This window comes from Hyperolius riggenbachi, chromosome 1 (genome assembly GCF_040937935.1).
Source record: "Hyperolius riggenbachi isolate aHypRig1 chromosome 1, aHypRig1.pri, whole genome shotgun sequence".
NCBI lineage: Eukaryota > Metazoa > Chordata > Amphibia > Anura > Hyperoliidae > Hyperolius > Hyperolius riggenbachi.
Genome location: NC_090646.1, coordinates 251,230,647 through 251,254,510, shown reverse-complemented (window position 1 = coordinate 251,254,510; position 23,864 = coordinate 251,230,647). Strand labels below are relative to the sequence as shown.

Sequence of the window (23,864 nt, the reverse complement as noted above, 5' to 3'; positions counted from 1 at the left end):
CCCTTAAAACGCTGCTTTGTGTCAAATCCAGATTTTTTTCCCCGGGACTTTTGGCGTGTATCTCACTCATCCATGCAATAACTCAGATGTTAGACCCCTTGAAACATCTTTTCCATCACTTTTGTGGCCAGCATAAATTTTTCTAGTTTTCAAAGTTCGCCTACCTATTGAAGTCTAATACGGTTTGTGAAAGCTCCCGCGAACCAAACTTTTGCGGAAGTTGGCGAACCCAGTTCGCGAACCGAAAATCGGAAAATTGGTTCATCTCTAGTGACCAGTAGTGTCTGAAGTAGCGTTACCATATTCTTGAATATCTTTTTCTCATTTCAGACAGTTGGCTGTCTAAACCAAACATTCATAGTCAAAATAAAGTGTTACAACCTGTTTAGTTTTTACAGACAATTATTTTACTGAGACCTTGTCTTGGTTTCTTTGTTGCTGCATTGGTTTCCTTTATTTTTCAGCAATGAATAATGAAAGGAATGTGTGTGTTTTGATTTCACTAAACTTTCCAACTTGTGATTCTTCTCCACGGGATCCACTCTCTGCAGAAATGAGTGACAAATTCCTGATTGTCTAGATGGAAAATGAAATGGAAACAGTTGATTAAGACAGTTGATGGTTCTCCCACAATGAGGGGACAACAATCAAGCCTGTACATTTTCCAGACACCTTCTACATTCTAACACTTATAAACTTGCCAACATTATTTCCTTTGAAAATTCACAGGAAATTCCTCAACAATGCCCCACTCAAATATCTGCCCTGGGACTGCACAGGAGTAAGCACTGCCATGGATAATTAATTGTTACAGCAGCCTTTTTCATGTCAGTATATGCTATTTTTTTTTTGGGGGGGGGGATTGGGGATTAGTTTAGGTAGAGGTTATTGAAGCTTGGGGGCAGTGGGATTAGTGTAGGTGGAGGTTATTGCAGCTTGGGGGCAGTGGGATTAGTGTAGGTGGAGGTTATTGCAGCTTGGGGGCAGTGGGATTAGTGTAGGTAGAGGTTATTGCAGCTTGGGGGCAGTGGGATTAGTGTAGGTGGAGGTTATTGCAGCTTGGGGGCAGTGGGATTAGAGTAGGTGGGGATTATTGCAGCTTGGGGGCAGTGGGATTAGTGTAGGTGGGGATTATTGCAATTTGGGGGGGGGCAGTATTATTAATGTAGGTGGGGGTTACTATAGCTTAGATAGAGACAGCTTGGGTTGGAGAAGATCCACAAGATGCCCCTGCACCATGGATGCACCAGGTTTATTGTTTTATTTTTACCCGTGGGAGCATCTTATGGTCCGAAAAAACAGTAAACATTTGAAAGGGCAATTTTCAGCAAACTTGTTGATTTCATCTCTATAAACACATATGCCATGACTCCTCTTCTTCCTATGTGCTGTTTAACCTCCTGAGCGGTATGGACGAGCTCAGATCGTCCATCACCGCCGGAGGCTGCCGCTCAGGCCCTGCTGGGCCGATTTTTATCAAATAAAAAGCAGCACACGCAGCCGGCACTTTGCCAGCCGCGTGTGCTGCCTGATCGCCGCCGCTCTGCGGCGACCGCGAGCAGCAGCGAAAGAGGGTCCCCCCAGCCGCCCGAGCCCTGCGCAGCCGGACCAATCAGTTCCGGCCAGCGCTAAGGGCTGGATTGGAGGCGGCTGACGTCAGGACGTCGGCTGACGTCCATGACGTCACTCTGCTCGTCGCCATGGCGACGAGAAAAGCAAAACAAGTAGGGCCGCTCATCGCGGCCCTTCTTGTTACTTCTGGTCGCCGGAGGCGATCAGAAATATGCAACAGGAGCGCCCTCTAGTGGGCTTTCATGCAGCCAACTTTCAGTTGGCTGCATTAAATAGATTGTTTTTTATATAAAAAAAACCCTCCTGCAGCCGCCCTGGCGATCTCAATAGAACGCCGGGGAGGTTAAATGCTTTTTTTGTCAGTTCTTCAGTGATTTCCAGTTACTCAGAGAGTTCTAAATCCTCCAATGGAATCAGTTCTTTATGCTGTAGTATCCAGGACTTCTCATGTGTTTCTCTTTCATGGAATTCGCTTTCAAATCCCTTCTGTCTCAACTATTAAACTGCTGCTGTTACATAGTATGCTATTGCTATGACATCACTTATGGTGGCCATGCATCTAGTGATTTTGCGAACAATTGGCCATCCTATTTAATAATTTGATAAATCAGATTTAAATCGGTGCCACGACAAGCATGCCCAATCAGCGACTTGACCAATTTTGGGCTAAAATCGGTCAAATATATCCATCGAACATGCAGGTAAATGTCAGGCAAATGTGGTTGGTTAGATGCGCAGTGATAACCTCATGCAATATTGGGGCATGGGATGAGTGCAATGGAACACACGTGTTATGTGCTATATGTGGCATGCAAATGGGGAAGCAGAAGCAGTTGGATACTAGCGGTCGCTGGAACAGTTGAGATTTTAATGCACGGGTATGTGTGTGTGTGGGAGGGGGGCACATTAACATTAGGAGGGACAGTGGCAGAGGTGGTGGATGCGGCATCACTAGGCCAGTTCCCAAGAAATGTCATGCTGAAAACAATAGGGGATTGGCCTGGCCCGCAGTAAATGGGCAACCAACAGATCTCTCTCAGGTCATATTCGATCAGTGAGAGATCCGCTTCTTGGTTGATTTGCCTGTACATCGCTAGGTATATGGGAACCTTTCCACTTTCCACTACTGTTCTATCTTGAGGAAATCGAGTAAATCATAACCATAGCACTGCCACACTTTTTGTATTTCAGTTTTTATTGTTGAAAATGTATTTAGGATATAGTTAAGTACACATAATCACATACAATATACACTTGTTCTCCCTCTAAGAAAGTGAGGGCAATGTCACATGGGTGACTGAGTCTCTAGCAACTTGTCACAGCAACCAGTAGCTGTGTTAAGACTTCAATACATTTTAACAAAGACATCCGTTGGCTAGTTGCTAGTGATAAGTCCCAGTAATTAGCTGGTATTATTAGTGACTAATGGTAGCAACTCAGTCACTCATTGATGTTCTTCTACACATGTACTTAAAATATCCTAAAATTTAGCTCTGTTCAAAAAGTTTATATACCTGCTTTGTCTGTTGGTTTAAGTCCCATTTTATCATAAAAGCATGTCAATTCCAGTATGTATAGTTTCAAACACTAGTGCAACATAAGCAGCAAAGGCCCGGCACTACTTGCAGTTCAATTTATTGCTCTGTGCTGATGGAACTCACGTGTCACATAAATAAATGCAAGGTTCACGCACCAGTGCAGGCAGACTGTACAGGTGGGTGCTGGTTGGAGACAGCCTAAAGCTCTGAGTATGATCACTCAGCGCTCCTTCCATTTATTCGCCAATAACTTGATCACTACTTATCACAACAAAGTTATCTATATCTTGTTTTCTGCGCCATCAATTAGGCTTTTTTTGGGTGGTATGTTTTGCTAAAAATGATTTTATTCTAAATGCATTTTAACAGGAATAATAAGAAAAAAATAGAAAAAAATGCATTATTTCTCATTATAGTTTTGATATAAAACGTGCTACTGGTGGTAAAACCCACACATTTTATTTGTCTCTTTGTCCAGGTTATTACAATGTTTAAAATTTGTCACTTTTTCAATGTATGGTGACAACATTTTATTTGTAAATAAAGGTGTATTATTTCAGTTTTGCGTCCATCACTTATTACAAGCCCTTATTTGCAAAACGAACAATAATATACTCTCATGATATACATATTAAAAAAGTTGAGTTCCTAAGGTAACTATTAATGTACTTTTTTAAAATGTCATTTTTTTATAATAATGTTTTATTTTGGTTACTATTGAAGAGTGGTGAAGGTAAGGGGTTAATTTTAAGGGGGGATTCATGTTTTTTTTATGTAATCTAATGTATTAGGGTGTCATTTTACTATTTAACCACTAGATGCCCTCCCCCTCCCAGTTTAATCCTGAATATTGTGAACAGTACACAGGAAGTTTAGCGCATGTGCTTTCACTTTAAATTTATCAATGACTACCGGCTTCTCATTGATGCCAGTGATCTTTGAACTGTGTTCTCATTCACTGATCAGTGTACTACTACACTGCCGCGAGGGGAGGTTGTGGGCGCGCATCTTCCTGTGCCACACATTAGAAGTAGAAGACCAGTATCTGCGCCTCTGTGCTTGAACTGAAGTCCTGCGTGGCATAGATGTAGCACCGTGGGCAGGATAAGTGGTTAATCCAAAAACATGTGGAATATGGGAGCCCTATGTCCAACAATTTAGTCACCAACCTATGAGGTAAAATAATATTAAAAACAGAACTAAAATCAATAAAAAGCAATTGGGCATAACTCACCTGCTGCTCCAGATAGTAAAGAACAGCATGGAGGACACACACAGTACTGGAACAAAGAGAACCAAACTGCTGCATCCATGTGTGCTGCCATGTTGCCTCCCTATCAGCTGTTTCCAAATAACAGGATTCTTCCTATTTCAGATAGGATAAGGACACTATGGCCAGAAGGTAATTGACTTTCCCCTCCCTTTCAAGAGTTTGCACAGTGATGCAGGCCTGTTGTCTAGATTATGTTTGCTGTGGGAGGGACAGTAACTTGTTGCAGTAGAGAGGGAAAATTAATTACTGAGCTGAACTGGAGAAAAGAAAAAGAAAAAAAAGGAAATGCAGAAAATAGGTCACTTTTGGCATCACAAAGAAACAGTAACAATGGAAATCAGTAGAATTATTATTATTATTTTCTTTTTTTTTGCATTTCACATTTCTCCTAAATCTGACAATGAATGCTAAGAATATCAGGATAGGTACGCTAAATAAGTAATTTCTCACTGTATTATTATTTTTTTCAGTCAATATGGAGTTTTATCCAACTTTAAGTATCAGTACTTCAGTGAAACTGTGTCAGAACCAATGAAAGCAAATATGTAACTTACAAGAAGATAGCGGAACTTGTTTGTTCATCTAAAAAAATGACTTGACCAAGGCCAACTGGGCAAACAAATTGTGTCCAGAGAGACTCATTACAGCAGAGAATAGCCTGCAATTGCCTGAGCATCTTTGCAATTATTTATAAGAGCCACTAAAGGGGTTATACAGCGTAATTTATACTTTACATTACAGTTGTCAGTTCTCTGAAAGTTCAAGATAGTACCATACTCTTTTACTAATGAAAGACTGCAGTGAAGGTCTAGAAATGCCATGTGGTTTTATATTGGGAAGACGTGACTTCTAATTCATGTAATAATTGTTCATTAGTACAAACTTGTTCAGTCTTTTAAAGAGCTTCAGTGAGAAGTAAGTCAAGTTTCCTACAAGAAAATTGTCCATCCACTAGCTGAGAGAATCTTTTTTTTTTCTAATAAGCCTTGAAAACCTTGATTGAGGTGACTTTATGAGAGCTAGCTAGGGTGTCAATGTACTATCAATACATAGTGCAATTAGTATTCAAGTGTTTGACAAGACTTTGAGTATGATATACATTATCAGGATCAGTACATCCCTGAAAACAGACTAGTGATCTCTGGTAAAAAAATATTATGCAATATATTTGTAAGTAAGTAAGGGAGCTCCAACCAGCCTTTTGTAAAACAATTTATATTACTTCTTCTTTGAGCTAATTTAGATATTTTATTATTGGATGTCAAATCTTGTCGTCATTAAAGAACAAGCAACACCCATGCTAACCTAGAAATAAAAAATAGATATATAAGTAGATAAATACTACTTCTACTTACATAACAGATGTATTGTGCTATCCACGTAATGATTCCTGAGAATTTTATAAAGGAGAAGTAGAGAATACTATTCTAGGCAGTGGCCATTTTGCCAAGCTAATGCTGACATCATATCCTCCCTGACTCTTGTCCCCCCCCCTCCCTTCTCTTGCTCATTGTTTATTCATTAGCTGCCCTCCTCCCAGAGCCTTCAGACACTCCCACTGAGGTGTATACTAGGAACTGCGCTGTCTTTTTATTTACTTACTTTTATTTACACCTCACCCTTGCTTGTAAACACAAGTTATCAGAGGGTGTTTCTGATAAGCAGCTAGGCAGGGAAATACATGGAAGAGGAGGAATAAATTATAGATAAAAAGAACTCCCAGCATTCAACTTTTTGGCACCGACTACTGAAGGGCCAATGCTCCTAAAGTATGTGATAACTCCAAATCATAACAGCAGAAAAAGTTTTGAATGTTTTGAATGCAAAATTAGCATCTTTATCACGTAATACACTCAGACCAGTTGCTGCTGAAATTTGATTTTTATGGTGACAATACCGCTTTAAGTTGCTTGAGATTTTTTTTTCAATCATCTGATTGGGGCCTTATAATTTTTTTTGCTGTTTGTATACTGTATATTATTGACAGTACAACTTACTGCTTTGAGTGTGCTTTTATTTGACATGATGAGATAAACATAGGTATATGTAGTACTTGTAGTACTAAGAAATTGTCTGTAGTCCCTTTCTGTTTTTTAGTACAGCAATAGTTAAAAAACTAGAGTTGTAATTAATGTAAATTAGGTTGTCAAACAGCTTGTCCAATTCAGTCTTTTTCCTGACAACTTCCTGAACACTAAAGCCAAAAGAGTATTATCTGAGTGAGGAAATGCTTGTGATAAGGATTTAGAGCTTAAAGCCCCGTCTACACGGGGAGAGGTTGTAGCGATCCGGCGGCTCGATTAGCCGCCGGATCGCCTCTTCCGCGTGCCCGGCGTGTCCCCGCTCGCCGCGCGTGCGCCGCAATCGATTCCCCGCTCGTGCCCGCTCGTCCCCGCCGGCGCCGCTTAACTCCCGCACAATTCCCTGCCATTGTCCCCTCGCGGGGATCGAGCAGGGAATCGGCGGTGCGGAGATCCGTCCTTTCGGATCTTATCAATCGAGCCGCATCAGCGGCTCGATTGATAAGGAGCATCGCGCCCGCATCTACTCGTGTAGATGCGGCTTTAGGGATTAAGTTCAAAGGGTCATTACTTCTATTTGTTGTTCATTTCAGCTAGGCAAATTTGCCATGACTGCTGTTTAGGAAAAAGTGTTAATTTAAACAGAACATAAAAATAAGAGCCTTTGTTTTATGCACACCCATTTTGTAGTATAAAAGAGCAAGGAGAAAGTATGTTGTGTTTCTTTAGTTACCAAGTTTAATTACTTCATCAAAGTTTTGTTCACATCACCAATGCAAGTTCCATAATCAAGTCTTTGCATGCAATCGAGTTTTAGCAGTGATAATTATTGACCCTTTATAAATAATTAAATAAAAGCAGTACTAATGATAATAATACTAGCTGTAATTTGCAGATAGTAGATTTTGAAATACATCACTGTTTTAACTCCCAGCAATGGAAGAATTAACAAACTATGGGTTTAAATAGAAATACTACATTGTATATGTATCAAAGTTGAGGACCATTGTAAGGCCCCTTTTCCACAGGAAGGTGGTGAATGGACCACCTGTCAGTTGCTCCTCTGCACTGAAGAGGTGATTGGTAGTGTGCCCCCCCCCCTCCCCCCATGGACGTACACCTGAGCCCTGTGGTTGCTGTCCTCAGACATATTGCAGTCATTTGATACCAGGCAACACCACTGCATGTCAAACAATGACATGCCTGGTGTTACAATTCCAAACAATGTCATTCAGCTGCATAAAGTTGTATCCAGAAAGTGTTCATAGCCAGCAGCCAGGAGGCTGAGCTGCTCAGTAAGCGCACACGTTTAATGTGCTGTGGAAATGGGGCATCTGGAAAAGATGCTGGTTTAGAAGAGGTTTTCTCAGATGTAACCCAGGACAGGAGACAATAATGAGGTCTGCTTGTCTAAACAGTTGTAATTGTTAACAGGCCAGGCAATAAAAAAAAATTGAGTATTTTAATAGCAAGGATTGAATTAAGGATTGCTTATATTTTAAACATAATACATGAATCATTTTGTGTTACTAAAGCAAATACTTGTACAATAGTTTTGTGTTCTGATTCACTATTAAACATATTAAACTAGATTAAAACTTTTTTTTCCTATTTCTAGAAGAGGTAGTGTGTGAAAGCAGGATTGTCAGCCATAAAATCAAAGTCCATTTACCCACTGCTCTGTGTTTATTATTCAGCCTGCAACCTGACCCTGCATTGTACGCACTCAAATCTAATCAGAAATTTTTCTGCTGTAACAAATCTAACCTCAGTCAGCCTGGCTCTATCTGGTACATTGCCGACGAGAAGCATGCTTGTCATCACCCATCCCACATTCCTGCTCCTCACTGATTGGCTGAAGGAGTTTCAGTGAGCTGCTGAAATATGATCTATGTTGTGCTCACATGTTTTTACAAAGCAAGCTAGATATAACAGTGCAGTCTGTAGGAGAAAATAAAAGAGTGAGGCAGGAAATGACATCAGGATTGGTTTCAGTCAGAGGGAATAAAAATGTAAAATGCCAAGAACAGGTTTTTTTTTATTGTACTGTATAAAATTCACTGAACTAAAGACATGGACAGTACAATACATATGTTACTGACTCTGCCACTTTAATCAGGTGAATATTTGTTTATATGCAAACCATTAGCAGAATATAGTGTAGTTGCTAAAATATGACACCTCAAATAATTGTGGCATTTTAGTCTTCCTGGCCGGACTTGACCTTAGCACTACGTGGCACACAGAAGTTTCCATACACCTTTTTTCTCCCACGCATACTCGCATCACTGCCAAAATCTGAAGCTGATGATTAAAAGGTAGAATAGATAAACAAATGTCTGTTATATGGTAGCAATATATTAAAACAAACGCCGGTTCTGAAATGATAAAGCACTTGCAGATCTGACCTGTTGAATTCTTCAGTAACGATGCCTTGCTGAGCACAAATTTTCAAGGCCTACACTTGGGGTTGCTATGGTAATGTTTCTGCAGACCTTCTCTGAGCGAGAACTTAGATAACCATATTTTCAGATTGACATCTCTTGATGGGAAATGAAAATGTGAAGGTAAGTTGTTTACATGCCTAATAAAATAAAGAATGGAGCAGAAATTGAAGAATATGAAAGCATGTCAGTGCCGCAATACAAAAAGGAATCATTGTCTTGTATATTAGGACAGTTGTTTCAAAATATTATTTTTATACTCCTTTGCAATTCATCTTCAACTGTTTTGTCATCTAATTTATTATTTTATACAGTGAAACTAAAAAGCTGGCTGTCTTCTGTGTTTATAACGTTCAGTATGCAAAGTTACTTGCATAAGGAAAACTAATTTTAGCTTTATTATGGAAAGAGACAAACAACCACATAGATTTGTGACAGGCCATATATAGCAACTGCATGCATTACATTCATTACAAGTCATGAGCTATCAACTTAAAATAGAACTCTGGGCACTACAAAAGCATTTACCTGTTGGGAGAAAACAGATTCACTCTCTCGGAAAGGCTCATATTGGTCCTCACTCATCTCTTGGTAACTTTGAAGGTAACTTTAAACTATAGCGATGGAAGTGAGGATCTCCTGCTACATTTTCCAACATGGCCATCATGTTCCAATGCAGTGGTGTAGCTAAGGAGCTTGGGGCCCTGCTGTGAGTTTTACATGGGGCCCCAAGAACTCTATTGATATGAGCCCCAAAACATACAAAAGATAGCTGCAGTGTCAGCGAGGTGTAATCAGAGTAAGAAAATAGCTTGTTAAGGATTACCACTATTCAGTGCACATATAGATTTGTTTATCAGCATAACACCAATAAAAGCTAATAAGATAGATGAAGTATGGCCCCCAGTGGGCTCCTCTGGGTCAAGGGCCCCAGTGCGGTTGCAACCTCGGCATCCCCTATTGCTACGCCACTGTTCCAATGGCAAGTACTATGCGCACGCAACAGGAGGAGCTTTGATTGACAGGGCTGGTAGATTGTTTTCTTTCCTATAGTTCTAGTAACCAAAAGTGGCAAAGAGCAAAAAGTAGAGAAGCAATAGAATGGGGACCTTCAATAGCTTTGCTGGTGATGTTGCCTTTTTTTTTACTGGTGTTTTGTGGCTTTAATATGATAGCTGGCATATCTATGGACAGAGAATAAGGCAAATGAATAAAAACTAGTTGCAGAATCTCACTCTTCCCTGTTCTACATTAAAAGATAAAAAAAAGTTTTTGGGTACCGTCTCTTTCATTCTTACCCACTTCCTGTCTGGGTGGGAAATTATAGTAAGCCTCTTCCTGAGGACACAGGACAACAATAAAGCACCAGCAGAAGAGGCTTTTTTTGTTTGTTATTGTGCTTAGATATTAATGAAATTGTTATCAGTCTAGTTACCTTTAATATGCTCCTCCTGGGATGAGGAAAAACTTCACTTTCTTCTTTCTACTTGTGTTTCTTAGTACATTGTCTAATCCAAACACTGCAAACAAACTATAATAAATATAGCATCAAGTCAGAAAAGTTAGCAATTCATTGAACTTCTGTGAATTAAAGAGTTTCCTAGCACTCACCCCAAAAAACTGTTTTGGATTTTTTAAAGCTTTATGGTAAGTAATTGTAAAGCTTAACTACTTCCAGATTTCTGCTACGTATATATACACCCCTGTGTTTACCTCTAGCAGATCAGGGGCGTATATATACGCACTGTTTACTCACCGCCGCCAATTGCGATTCCAGCGCCGTTTCCGCCGCATCCCCGTTCTTCTGTGTTCTGGGCATGAGAATAATCCATTCTCAGCCCTGATCCCCGTGCCGATATGAATGGGAGAGAGAGCATCTCTCATTCATAACCCCAAGGAAACTGTTACAAACAGTTTCGTTCCTATCTGCTGTAAACAGCAGACAGTGAGCTAAGTGTAGTGCCATCTTGTGGCCAAAAAGTAAAATACATCCATATACACCCCAATATACCATAATACACTCTTACATTCAGACATTTATTTAAATATTTACTATTGTTAAACCCCTTCCACCCTAACCCATAGTTACCAAAATAAAACTTGTAAATAAAAAAAAAAAATTACAACATAAAAAAAAAACCTACATAAATAGTTACCTTAGGGACTTTTTAAATATGTATGTTATGTCGATATATTAATGTTGCTTTTGTAAATAAAAGCCTATAATTATGTTTATAGTATAAAAAAAAAACACTAAACTGAAAAAATACACCTTTGTTTCCAAATAAAATATTATCGCCATACATTGTACTAGGGACGCAATTTAAGTGTTTTAATAAACGGGACAAATGGGCAAAAAAAATGTGACTGTTTTACCTACAATAGCACTTTTTAAAAAAAATTACAATGGCTGAAAACTAAGAAATGATACATTTTTGCAAATTTTCTCTTCTTCTTCCCTGTAAAATGCATATATAATAAAATAATTCTTAGCAAAAAGTATTGCCCAAAGAAAGCCTAGTTTGTCCCGCAAAAAATAATATATAGATCGTTTCAGTGTGTTAAGTAGTCATAAAGTTATTGGTGAATGAATGGGAGGTGCATTATGTGAAAATTGCTCTGGTCTTGAAGTGGTAAAAACATGTGGTAGGGAAGTGGTTAACAGGATCAAGTTAGCAATCACATATTCATTTGTTACTATTTATACTTCTGTCTTCATTCAGGTCCCCTGTGCAGATTGCATAAGAGGCCTGGCAGTCAGGACAGTGCAGGACTCTCTTATTGCATACAAGCTCGTCTAGCAGTCAGAACTATTATCATGAGTTGCTGTACACTGGCTGCCACACTTTATCACAATAGTAATGTTTTTATAGCATCTGATTATTAGTGTATAATATAATCAGACTGATTGCTAGTGCAGCGCAGGGAGGCAACATACAACTCACAATGGAAACTGCTGGTTTTGTTGGGCTGTTTAGTGCCTCAAGTCAAATCTCAATCCGACTCTAGCTATTGTATTTCTGATTGGCAGAATAGAATGTGATACTATCATGATATCACTGCCCCCAGAATATACATGAAAGAGCTTCATTTACATTGCCAGCCATTTGTAGGCAGTTGCAGAGAACTTATTTTAATTTTAGATGTAAGTTGAGTCTTAAATGCATTATAATATACCTAAAGCTAGAGTGATAAGTAGCATAATGCTATAATATGTCCTGTCTTAAAGCTGTAATTACATTAAAAAGTTGAGGTGTGCCGCTATAACACTGATAACTTTTTGGAGAGTTTTTGAAGCACTTTTCCTGAACTCGTTCGTAGCAGCTTTGTGCACGTAGACTGTTGATGAATGATATAGCAGTGATTTGACTGAAATTTCGACAATTTACATTCAGTAAAAGTTTAGAATGGTTGAAGAGTGGACAGATCTAGTAAATGGAGGTTCAAAGTCTACAGAAAAATAATGCTGAGAAATAAATGCAACGTCTAGGGGATTCATTACAAGACACAAGCTTTCACTGTACTAATTCACTACTATTTCCATCCCAGTTCAAGTTAACTACCATATGTGATCATTCAGCTGTATGTAAGTGACTGCATTGTAATAGTGTAAAAAAATATTTTAAAAAATTAAACAAAACTATCCCTTGACTCCGTACTGTGTATCACTCCTGTTGTTTATTGCCTGAAGAATCGGGATTTTGCCTGCGAAACGCGTTGCAAACTTTTTTGGGGAGTATATGAATAAATTGTAATTGCTTCAAATCGACAGTACATGTGTCTGTTTTGGGTTGGCTGGTCCACCACCGCAACCCGAATATTTTAACGTTTTAGTTTCTTTTATCCTACTGGCGCCTCTGTACAACTTTTCGCATTGTAATAGTTTCTTGTCAAGCTTTACTGGGAGAGTGGGAGATATACACCATAACACGACACCTAGTTGTGATAGTGTTAGAAGGAATTACTGAATAGAAAAAAATATGTACTGGGGTTACAGTGGAGCTAAAAGAATATAGTTTATCTCAGGTATAAAAAGCTAGTTGATGCCCCTCTGAAATCATACAATTACTGTAATTAATTTACATGCCCAAATCTGTCTTTGCCAAATGCAAGTGTCAGCTAAACACTCAATCCACACAACATTATGAGATTTACAGTCCCTCAAATAATTTTCTGTTCCACAAAGAGTTTACAATGTAATGCCCTTATCATAGGGACAGTTTAAAGTGTGATTGGCCTCCCTAAATTAAAGTTTAAGCACCTACTCTTAGGTACATAAAGGAACATTTGTAAGTATTGCCTGTGTGAAAAAAACATTCTCAATGCAGAGAGCAGTACAAGTTTGTACTGGTCTGCTAATCGGCAAATATAATCATTGACTATCAGGAGAAAGTGACTTAAAGGATACCAGATGCGAATCAACCTAGATAAACGTTCTCCACTCTGCCCCCAAATTCTACCCATCTGGCAGCGTTTTCCGGGTTGCTGGAGTTGGGCACTACTGCGCAGGCACTGGCCAGGCTGCAAGCGTGCCAGAGCGCATGCCACAGCGCGTGCCTGTGACTGGCAGTCATGCGCATGCGTAGAGCGCCCAGCAACCCGTAAAGGCTTCCGGAGGGGGATTTTAGGTAAAATGCGGGGGGAGAGACGAGAATGGGGGAGGGGATTTAGGCATCAGGACAAGTGACAGTATATGCCTGCTCCCCCCGTTTCTCTAGGTTGATTCGCATCTGGTATCCTTTAAAGAGCCTCTGAAGCGAGAATAAATCTCGCTTCAGAGCTCATAGATAGCAGGGGCATGTGTGCCCCTGCTAAAACGCCGCTATCCCGCGGCTAAACGGGGGTCCCTTCACCCCCAAACCCACCCCCGCAAACCTTGGTCGTAGAGTTGGTCGTAAATCTTGTCTTCCTGGAGGCAGGGCTAACGGCTGCAGCCCTGCCTCTCAGCGCGTTTATCAGATGCGCATCGCCACCTGAGACTGAGAGGGGCGGGAGAGAGGCGGAGATACGCGTCTGACAGACGCGCGTGGGGCAGGGCTGCGGCGGTTAGCCCTGCCCCAATGCGGAAGCGCTCCCCCACTGTACGGAAGGGATTTGGGGGTGTAGGGACCCCCGTTAAGCCGTGGGATAGTGGCGTTTTAGCAGGGGCACACATGCCCCTGCTATCTATGAGGTCTGAAGCGAGATTTATTCTCGCTTCAGACTCTCTTTAACACCTATCTTAAGGCACAGATCTAAATATTTCATCAAATATCTTAACAGTCAGAGTGGGCAGATGTTAGTTTTTATGTGTGAAATCAGGCTTCTGCAGCTAAACAACATGTCTTGAAACTTTGCTCAGTCCATTTTCTGTGTGGTTATGGCTGCTGCATGTTTAAAGGGACACTTAAGTCAAACAAAAAAATGAGTTTTACTCACCTAGGGCTTCCAATAGCCCCCTGCAGCTGTCCGGTGCCCTCGCCGTCTCCCTCTGATCCTCCTGGCCCCGCCGGCAGCCACTTCCTGTTTCGGTGACAGGAGCTGACAAGCTGGGGACGCGAGTGATTCTTCGCGTTCCCAGACACATTAGCACCATCTATGCTGCGTTATGGTATATGATATATGCTATAGTAGCATAGATGGCGCTATTGTGGCCAGGAACGCGAAGAATCACTCGCGTCCCCAGCCTGTCAGCTCCTGTCACCGAAACAGGAAGTGGCTGCCGGTGGGGCTAGGAGGATCGGAGGGAGACGGCGAGGGCACCGGACAGCTGCAGGGGGCTATTGGAAGCCCAAGGTGAGTAAAACTCATTTTTTTTTGTTTGACTTAAGTGTCCCTTTAAGTCGCTAAAGGAAGGGGCACAGACTGTGTGTGGTGCAAGATGTGGCAAATGTCTAAGAGCACCTGTCCAGGTACTTTACAAGTGATCTATTTGGCATAAAACTACACAGTAAATACATGCAGTAACAACATGCAAAACATGCAGCTTGGCAAGCTATAACCTGTTGTAACAAGCTATAACCTACCGATTTGCCCGACCACCCAATGTGCCCCTCTCACCCCCCCACCATAAAAATTGCACATTGGAGCATGCCGGCAGGTGCAGAGTATGCTGCAGTATTTATAGCTACCTATCCTTGCTGCAAATTTCATCCTCTAGTATCCCATGCAGCTTCTGAACAGACCACTAGAGCTCCAGGCTCAATGTCGTGTGACTGCAGTGAGCATAAAACTGTAATAACCAGTTCAGAAAACTGCTGGGAACATTAGAGGATGTAAGGCGGAGTAAGGACAGGTAGCACACTCTGCATACAGAGGCTCCTGTACACATCCCCCGCTGTAAATCACCTACGGATAGGCCGACCCCATAACTTAACACCCAAAATGTGGGTGTCAAAAAGTTGGCCTTTCTGCGGTGATATACAGTATTTAGTTTGCTCAACCCTTCTGCTGCTACCTGTTGCTATGACTTCTGGCATTTAAACCATTAAAGCTATGTTGTAGTGTGACACAAAAAAGACAATAAGCATGTGTGCTTTGCTATGTGGCTGCAGTTGTTCTATAACTTTCCAAAGTCCTGCCTGTTTTGAATCTCTCTTTCCTGCCGGTTTGAATATTCTTGCTAACCAATCAACATAATCACTTTTGTGGATTAGCACAGTTCTGAAATTAAAGGTTACATCATTATAGGTTTACTGGAGACTTGCATTGTCTGGGTCAGGAGTTGCATTTCATCTGGATGCCACAAATCCATTTTGGCTTCAACCTGTGTTGTGAATGTCAGCCAGTATGCGATGCGTTACAGCAAAATCCATGGTAAAACATTGTCGCTGTGTACCTAGTCTTGATAAATGCATCAGGAAACATGAGCACGCTACCCTGACTTCCATTAAACTTCATGACTGAAAAAGGGCAAGTTCATGATTAATGTCTGTGTGCCATGCACTGTAGCGAGGGCTCCAAGGAAAAGAGATTGAAAACAATGTGCCACGTTATCTATGATGTGTAACACTAATTCTATGCAAGCCCCTGAGACTAACTTATCAAACAGACAACAGAGTGCAGGTTGACTAATTTTAAAATGGTGCCTATTCGTCACTGAGACAAAATGGAGTCACATGAACAATGGTAGAATGTTGCACACACGCCTCACCTTGGATTATTACATGGGGTTTGTGTGTGAAAACATTTGAAAAATAATGGCCTTTCAATAGTCTGAGCTGCTCTGACAATTTCCTGCTTATCCCAGGAGGTTTCAATTATTTTATTATAACAGACCATGCTTGCATGAAAATATATTGATATTTTTTCTCCTTGGCGTTCTCTTTCAATTACTGCTTACATATAATTGTAATAGTGTGATTGCAGATTAAAACGGTACATACAAGTTGCGTTGATTTGCCTGATTGCCTGCGCAACATACGTTTTTTTCTTCCCTCTGCCTGATTGCCATGTGATTTGATTATATTTTGATGAAAAATTATGCACTATACCATAGGTCTCTTCATCTAATTAACTTGGGGGGGCAACTTTATTTGCAGTCAGTAGACAACTTGATAGAAATGTATGTTCTATTTATCGCAAATTTGGTTTAGCGTGAAATGTTCTCTTGTATGTTTGTTATTATTGCCATTTGCATATGATGGTTAATTTTGTGTTCTGTGCTGTATTCTAATTATACAAATCAAAGCTATGAGATTTGGAACAGGTTAAATCTGTCACTCAACCTATCGTCCTCACAAGTAGTCAGTCCACATGTTTTGCTATATTTGTACATTGTAATCATGCAAATGGCTTTGGGTGCATTTACACCTGAGCCTGAGGCTGAATGCAGTGTGAACCTCAAACTCTGTTGCCTAAAGTTATGTACACATGCTGGATAAATGTTATCAGAAATATTCTCTCATGGTCACTTCAGGTAAAAGCTTACCCACATAGACTATTGCTCAATTTGGGGGGTTGCTGCAGGGGAGGGTGCTGTTGCCTGCACACATGCTAAAATACTACCAAAAAAATAACATTTTAAGCAATTAAAATCAGGCCTGCATGTGTATGTTAGAGTTCCTTTTTAAGTTTGTGGGTTGTTTTGTTACCATATTTTTTTACATGATTAATCTTTATTACTTGGCTGGCTGGGTTTGCAGTGGTGACTTTCTGTGTTAAGTTAGTTTTACTGACTAAACCCCTCTTTTCAGCCCATCAGGACTCCCATTTAGTAGACAAGGAGGGTCAGGAAGGGAGCTCCAAACAGCCTTTTTTACTGAGCACAGAACTGACCTTGCCCTCCTCCTACTTATGCTCCATAAGAGCGAGCAGTGGCAGGAAGTGATGGCTCTATGCAGAGGAAGAAACTGGCAGCTGTATACTCTGTACACAGGTTCATGTGCTTAATCTCAGGTTCATGTGACTGACTGTTCCAAAAGGTATTTCTCTGTAACAGCTGCATCTAATATGAACATTTTGTCAGTATTAGCATTGTCCCCAATTTACCTTTACCATCAGTGAAACAATCTGAAGGGGGACTACAACTGTAGGAAGTAGTAGCCCTATTGTTGCTTTGCTTATAGACCAAGCTACCAATGAGTACACCAAGAACATACAGGATAACGGTATCTCAATTTGTATGATGGTGTCATTCCTTTGTTAACAAGATGATGTTACCATAGCAGTACGTTCGTTGTGTGAGCAATTGTTGATTTCATAGCTAAAGGTGCCCATACCCTAATATTATGGATGGCTACTTGACATGGCAAAAAGCTACCTCAGATCAGAATCTCATCAGAGAGGTTCAATTCCTACCACACACTGCAAATAGATTTGTGGAACTGAAGCGCTGTCCTGAACTCCGACACTTTCGATCAAGATCTTCCTTACAGTAGAAGCAATTATTTAGATCGATTTCAGCTGAATATTGATTAATATTATGATGGGGTGGGCAGTGGGCATGTTGGGGCATTGATCTCTGGCAGATTCAATCGCAGTGATCCGATCTGTTGGGAATTGAGAGGAAGAATGAGAAGTGTATATCAGTGTTTCCCAACCCTGTCCTCAAGGCCCACCAACAGTTCATGTGTTGTGGAAATCCACACAAGTAGTTAATCAGCTCTGCTGAGACACTAATTACCCCACCTGTGAATGTGTGTAGTTTCCTACAAAACATGTACTGTTGGTGGGCCTTGAGGACAGGGTTGGGGAACCATGTAGTATATTATCCTATTGTTGCAGTACAGACAAAAGGACATAAAGAAAGCATGTCAGGAGAAGCTTTAGGTCCCTTTCACACTGGGGAGGTGCAGTACTGTAATTTTACCGCGCCCCACCACAGCATAATAAAAGTCTATGTGGTAGTTCATACTACCCACATTACAGTACGCTGTGCTGGAAGTGCCCTATCTAACGCATGCACATACCTATGTTGCCATACGGTTCCTGCGGCGATCTGCATTGGGCCAGGAGATATGTAAGTCTATGGTGACCCATGTGTTTTGAAAAATGTAGCATTGGCGTTTTAGTGCGGAAGCGTACTTTTACAATACGTTTTTGCACACTAACGTATTTTCAAAACAGGAAGTGAGTGCAAGCAAGCATCACTTCCTGTTTGGATGTTGGCCAGTAGGGGATTACCACATATTAACGCGTAATCTCCGAAGGCCTGTCTTTGGTGGTACGGTGCACTGCCGCCGCCAATCTGTATTCTAAAACCAGCTTAAGTCATACTTGTCTGGGCTTCTTTTTTAGCTATAGCAGCTCCCATGTGTCTGACCTTACCCGGGTCATCACTTAAATGTACTGTAGAACATGTAGTTAAGAGTTCACAAGAAGTGTCTACTTTACATGCTTTGCAGTTTAAATGTTCCTTTATTGCCATCTTCAAGAGAGAATCTGACACACAATAGGAAGTAAAGCAAATCTGGCTTTGTTCCCTTAAATCTCCTGACACAAAGTATATATCTTGAGAAAGACCACTAATCCCCAGCAGCACAATGATTTAAATAATATGCCTGTTCATCTATCAAATGCTTGTAGGTATTAATTTATCGAAAGACATAAGGGAATCCAGAAGACTGTCAGCAACGTAATGTTCTCTAATAAATATCTTGCTAAATAATGCACAAAGTGACGGTGACACTGTTTCTATTTTGCCGTGGGAGGTTGGGGACTCCTGAAATTGTTCCAACAACTGTTCTTGAAAGTTATGTGGGTTAACTAGGATGAAAGAAAATGACTCCTTACAATCAAGTTCAGGAAAGAAATGCCCCTTGCCTTTGTCAACTTTGCCAAAAAGAAAATGAAAATGATAACCCCTTGGATCTAATCTGTTCCCACGGTTTCTTTTTGAAATCATAGGTGTGGATTACATTAGTCTATAGAAAATTTGATTGCTGAATTTGCCATGACAGTCTTCTGATGTATGTTTGCACAACTATTGCTGCAGCTTGAGCTAATTGCTGCCTTGGGGCTCATCATTGCCACTAATCACATCTTCGGGCACCCACATTTTCCTTGACTACTGCTAACCTCGTCTTTTTTCATTGGCACCTATGGCGCCACCCTTTCTTCCACAGAGCCTCTGGCACCCAATTTTCCTGATTTGGCACAGGTCCCTCTGAACATATTCAACAAGAGCTTGTCGAATATGTTCTCATGGCCGTGCATCTGTCCGGGTACGAGCATGACCATACTGTGCATGAGCAAGGATGGTCCGTGCTTGCCCAGTAGAATGAAGCCACTCATACACAGCTTTTTCCTCAGTGCGTGTGCGGCTTCATGCCACAGGGCATGTATGGACTGTACTCATGCATGTAAAAAGAAGAGGAATGCCCCAGGCAGCAGGAGTGAGATTGCAGAGGATCTGGGAAGCCTCAGGAGCATCCAGAGGCTTCCCACTACTTAGGTAAGTATCGAACTTATACGATTTTTCACCTCACAGGTTTGCTTTATGCATCCAATTTTTTTTAATATTTTATTTTTTTACCTCTTACTTTTATCTTTGATTGTGACAATTCCCATCTGTTTTATACAAGCAGTTCTAAATTGTCTTCAGATATTATGTCCTTCTTACAGTGTAGTCCTGAGAAGTGTACTTCCTATTCAAGATATAGACACACTAGTGAATTATACAGGGCAAAGCAATACTTGCATCATGTGTTTCTGTTTATACATCCCACAGTTTTATGTGCATTGATTAGCATTTGCAGCTGAGACCTCGCATTGAGTGCCACTGCTCAGCTTATTGGTAACCATGATTATTCTAAAGCCATTTTCAGCTCGGCGTTCTTCAGCTGCTTGATTTAATGTATAGTGGCAGTGCTGTTACTATGTCCTTGGTGCACAACCTTACAGATATCATCATTATGTTTCACCTGCTATTTGAATGTAACATTGTGTAGTTCTAATTAGTCTGCATAAGTCAGCAACAGTAACAAAAATACTCATATTAGGGCTCTTTCACATTGTAAGTGTTTGTGCTGTATTTTATGATACGATTCCCACCGCATGCGATTCACAAAACCCAATCACACAGTGTTTAACATGAAAATGTTTTGTTCTATTTAAACTAATGTGTTCTGATTCCACTGCATTTTTTTTTTTTTGCATTCAGAAGCATTGTGCATGTTGCAGTTTGTCTAAAATTCCAGCCGTCCCTAACGAAAAGTGCAATCATTGAAAGTCGCATTGCAAATACAATCCCATTGCGTTTATTATTGCGTTTTGCAGTATGAAATAGCCCTGTGTGTTCAAAGAACCTGATGGTAATAACGGGTATATGAAGGCCCAGTAATGCAATGTTAGGGGGGGAGGAAAATGTAGGGTAAAGAGGGTTTTGCTGGGGGCCTGCCTACTTCAAGTTACGCCCCTGGAAGAGAGACAGGTGAAGAGGGGGAGAGAAAAGAGGTAGAGGAACTATATAATGAGGTAATGAACTTCATTATCTTTTTTGTGGTTTCAGTGTAAGCTGTGTGCAAGCACTGATACAAGCCAGTTTACTGCTGATCAATGTACTTTAACCAATTCCTTATCTGCTTATATTAAATCTGCCCAATCTTTCCAAATTCAGCCTCTGCCAAAGGCTCATGTGTGCTGCATCCATAAGAATGTTGGCTCTACATACACGAGGTGTGGAGTAATCACCCTCATCACAGCTGAGAGCAAAGGATGGCAGGTTTTCCAATGAAACCTGCAGAGCTACAGAGCTGATGCCTGATAAACATCAGAATAATCATATGCCTGTGCAATACAGTTTGTTAAAACACTTGCACCATATTAATAGTATTTGGTAAGGGTTAGGTTTGTTTGAAAACTGGAGTTAAACTTTTAAGAGAACCTGTACTGAGTAAAAATATTTAAAATAAACACATGAGGTAACTTCAAATGCGCATTACATAGTTACCTTGCCACCAGTTCCTCTCAGAAGCTCACCATTTTCTTCTGCCAATAATCCCTTCCAGTTCTGACAATATTTTGTCAGATCTGAAATATATCAGTTGCTGTCAGTAAAATATCAGTTGCTGTCAGTTATAGCTGAGAGGAAAACGGATGTACCAGGTAATGTCCATGTTTCCCTATGGCTCAAGTGGGCGATGTTACAGTTTAACTGTGTGCTGACTAGAAAGCTGTTATGGGGTAATGGCCATTTTCAAAATGGAGGGCGGAAAATTCCCTTGATCGTAGTGAACAAACAGGATGCGGGACAGGAGAAAGACACTGAGGAGTAGACTACATGGAAGGTAAGTATGACTTGTGTATGCTTATTTTGACTTTTAATGTTCAGTTCAGGTTTTCTTTAAAGTGAACCTTAACTGATGAAAAAAAAAAGAGTTAAACTTATCTGGGGCTTCTATCGCCCCGCCCCCGCAGACGTCCTGTGCCCCCCCACAGACGTCCTGTGCCCGCACCAGGACAAACCAATCCTCCAGTCCTCCACAGCCCGCGAGTTCTCAATCACACTCCCTTTGCCCTCCTGCACATGCACAGTACGAAAAAATCTCATACTGCGCATGTGCTGGACGCTCCAGGTGACAGAAGTGTGATCGAGGACATGCCACCCAGGGCCGCGCAGGTGCAGTGGCTACCGACTGGCCGGTCGCCAGAAACAAAACTAGTTCACTGCTGGGGACCAGAGGATCAGTTGCACATGGGCACAGGGTGGATGCAGGGGCTGGTAGAAGCCACAGATAAATTAAACTCTTTTATTATTAGTAGTTAAGGTTCCGTTTAATTCTCCAATTTTCATTTTGGTAAGCAGACAAGAGAAGCCTTTACATATAAAGTATGCTTCTCATACATAGGAATCTCATACAAATCTGAACCTGTCCACTTATTAAAAGTAGGACTTCCTTACTTTAGCATGGGAACTTGAATAGTTATAACTGTTCCATGACTGCCCTGACATGACTTGATATCTGTGCAGTCTGCAGTGATGTGAAGAAGCCAGACATACTGCTGTGCGCCTAGCCAAACATCACCAGCCACACAGTGTTACTGCCTTTGATTAGTAAGCACTGCAGAGTACTGAGGGGCTGCTAGATGCCTTTTTCTATGTAACTGGCATTCTATTTTCAGCTAGTCTTTCCAAATGAAATCACTTTGTAATTGATGACGGCATGCGGATTATCTTCCCCTTTTAGCTCTTGGACCAGGAACCCTGGCTGAATGGTTGTAATTAAAGCCCATTAGTATATTTCCATTATAGATGAACATGCTAAAAAGCCTAAAGAACTCCTTACAGTAAGTGCTTTGTCAGTATGCAAAAGATGCTTTAATTATAATTTCATTTATATGTCCTTCTTTTCGATTCTGATAAATATACATGAAGCACCACGCTATACAAAACATTGATTAATTCCATTTATACTTTTTTCATGTCCTAAGATTTTTTTTTTCTATTTATTTATTTATTTGTATTTTTTTTCACATCAACATCATGGATTTAAAAGTTTACTAAATACCTGTATACCTTATATTTTTTTTTAAAGCAGGGGGTATATAGAATTTAAAGGCAGTATTACCACACTTTTATATTTCCCATCATATGTGTGCAGATGTTTATGAAATAATATTTTTGAAAAATACACCCAATGCTTATTAGTACAAATTCTGTAATATTTAAAAATCCATCTAAATAAAAATGATGAGGCTGTGGTGAGTTAGTATATAACAAATGTAGTTAGATTATAATCTGTATTTTCATTAGGATTAGGATAAGATACATCAAACTGTAAATAAAGGATTTATGCTAAAACTCTTCATTACTTTCCCTGTCCAATGTGTCCAAAGCTTTGATTCAAGGCTGGGCATGTTCTAAATGATTTGTGTGGCAGTCTCTCACTGTGGGGTGATCATTTGTGCTGCATTTTGTCACATTAAGATGTGGAGAGGTTGTTGTGATTGTAGTTTCTAACATATGCTAGCAAGAATAAAGATAATAAATAATGATGGTAATGACCTAGACAAATGACTAACTTAGGCAACAGATACCCAGGCAATCTGAATGCACAGGTTATGTGAATGCACTTCTTAGTTTATATTTCCTCTAATTGATTTAGTTGCTTGCCAACTTCCAACACAAGTGTGGGAAACCATGGGGGATATCTTTCTAGGAGATTTAGTATCATCTATCATAAGGGGCAAATGCTATGTGTGTTATGTGCAACCCTAAATGTTGGATGGGAAGAGTTTTTCCACAATTGGGAGGGTTCACTTTAATCATCATTTCCCAAAATTTCAAAGTTGATACATTACTTATCCACATCATGTGTAACAGCTGAAAAAGTCTGACAGAGGACAGAGTGCTACACATTGGTAGTACTTCAGTGTGTGAAGCTATCAGCTGAAGAATGTGGTGTTGATTACCTAACTTGGAAGACTTGCATTAAGCCTGTAGTGTGCTCCTGAACTGTATGTGGCTGATAAGCGACATAGTGGCACACAGAAAGGAGTCTGGAGGCCTGCTGGACACTTCAGGTGGTGAGTATTTGTTAAGACAAAGAAATTGGCAAGTTAGCTAAAAGTGTTTGTCATCTGCATCTCACCTCTG

At 40.5% G+C, this 23,864-nt stretch overlaps 1 protein-coding gene and 1 long non-coding RNA gene across 8 annotated transcripts in view; one reads left to right on the top strand and one right to left on the bottom strand.

Annotated features, from left to right (window-relative positions):
- Positions 1-23,864, top strand: part of CCSER1 (coiled-coil serine rich protein 1) — a 1,139,724-nt gene that overhangs the window by 412,648 nt on the left and 703,212 nt on the right. The gene's annotated exons all lie outside the window — the stretch shown is intronic.
- Positions 423-21,274, bottom strand: LOC137547443 (uncharacterized). The gene is made up of 6 exons (XR_011026589.1): positions 21,219-21,274; positions 10,284-10,379; positions 8,813-8,988; positions 8,586-8,708; positions 4,345-4,639; positions 423-576 (listed from the first exon to the last, which is right to left on the bottom strand). It is a non-coding gene; the product is annotated as an uncharacterized lncRNA (long non-coding RNA).